The 1,962-nt window shown below is 45.1% G+C and overlaps 1 pseudogene; it reads right to left on the bottom strand.

Moving 5' to 3' along the window:
* Positions 1-618: 618 nt before the first annotated feature.
* LOC136172767 (small nucleolar RNA SNORD116) lies at positions 619-722 on the bottom strand (annotated as a pseudogene).
* Between the last annotated feature and the right edge of the window lie 1,240 nt (positions 723-1,962).

The following is a 1,962-nucleotide window of genomic DNA, read 5'->3' on the forward strand; positions in this document are numbered from 1 at the left end:
TGTAGCCCACCAGGCTCCTCTGTCCAAGGGATTCTCCAGGCAAGAATACTGGAGCGGGTTGCCATGCCCTCCTCCAGGAGATCTTCCTGAGCCAGGGATCAAACCTGAGTTTCTTGCATTGCAGACAGGTTCTTTACCATCTGAGCCATGAGGGAAGCCCTCATGTCAACCCACAGTTCAACTCCGTCCTCCCTTATGGCTGTGTGCAGCTATAAACCAGGACTAACCACCCCTCCTGCTCCTGCAGCATTTCCTACATCCTGTGTGTTGCGTTGAAACTATCTGTCTTAGCTCCTGTTTCTCTCGGTAAGCCATCAATTCATCGACAGGAGGAAATACTTTACAATGTTGTATCCTTGGGGTATACTCAGTGTCTGGCTGGCTCCTCTTGAACTAAAATGAACCTCTGGCTTTAAATTAGTCACCTACCAACGACAATTTTTCTCTACTTCCATAGTAATAGAAAGACAGTGGGGTACATTATTGCCCAAAGAAAAATTAAACTCCCCAGGATTTCTGTCACCTAACCCAGCCATGAGAGATAATGCCCATGCAATGTGAGAAGTAATGTGCTTCATTCTGGAAGCTTGTTCTTTTTTTTTTTTTTTTCAACGTGCTGGACCTCAGTTTCGATGAGGAGACGGTAGTGAGTTCTCACTCATGTTGTTCAGATTTTCCAAGGATGGAAGCTTGTTCTTAAAAGGCTAAGGCATGAGACTTCCCTGGTGGTCCAGTAATTAAGAATCTGCCTTGCAATGCAGGGCATGTGAGTTTGATCCCTGGTCAGAGAACTAAGATACCACATGTCTAGGAGCAACTAAGCCCGTACATTTCCCCTACTGAGTCCAAATGCCACAACTAGAGAATTCACATGCCACAGTGAAAGATCCCGCATGATGCAACAGAGGTTTAAGACCAGACGCAGCCAAATGAATAAATACATAAAAGATAGGGAGTGAACTCCTTCGGGTGTTTTCCTCTGTCACGCTGGCTGGAGACCATGGACCAGGGCAGCTAATAGCGTCCATCTACACAGCGGAAGATGTGTGTCAGGGAGGGCGGAGCTGCTACCAGCCCTGCGATCCCCACTTCTCTCTGCCAGAGAATTTCTTCTTACGAAGGAGAAATACAATCCAAGATTTTTAAGTCCCTGGACACTAAGTTTTTTCATTAGTTTATGCATTAGCTAATACAACTCTCTAGTTCCAAATTCTGAACATAAAGAATATCAGCCAGAGGTTCAACAGGAAACAAAAGACATATACAAGATTAGGGTACCTTGAGGAAGGTTTGTTTATGAAATGAGTGTCATATATGTGGGCTTGGAGAGGCATCAGAGAGGCAGTGCAGTACCTTGGCCCTAACAGGACCGGAGCTTCTCCACTTCTAGGACCTAGGAGCTGAGCTAAGGGAACAGTCTGTCAGCTCTGGAGGCAGAGATGGTTATAAAGAATTGGAATTCTTAATTGGAGTATTTTTTTTTTCTTCAGTCAAGGTACCACCCAGTCCAACACTCTGACCTCACTATTTTCCCCAACTTCTCCATCCCTGAAGGCTGCCCTTCCAAAGGATGGGAATTCAATAGAAAACTGACCACCCAGGAATCCCACTGATGTTGCCCCTAAGGCCAGCCTCTTAGGGTAGAGAAGGGCAAAGAAAGCCTGTAAAGAAGCCCGTGGTATAATATGTTCAGCTCAGAGAGGAGCTCTGCTAAAGAAAGGAGGAAAGTATAGGCCAGAGAGAAGAGCATTGTGTTCTGCTTTCGTCCTTATATATGTCTAAATGTGGTTTTCAGTTAATTTCTCAGAAATTGCCTAATTAGAATTTCAGTGGACTCAGTCCTTCCTGTTGCTGGTAATGCAATGACATACTCAACAAATAATTCAACACACATTCCTTAGACATCAACTGTGAATCAATCCTAGGCAGGGGAGACTAGAGTCTTGGGACTGGTCCCAGAAG

Source organism: Muntiacus reevesi, chromosome 7 (assembly GCF_963930625.1).
Source record: "Muntiacus reevesi chromosome 7, mMunRee1.1, whole genome shotgun sequence".
Lineage (NCBI taxonomy): Eukaryota > Metazoa > Chordata > Mammalia > Artiodactyla > Cervidae > Muntiacus > Muntiacus reevesi.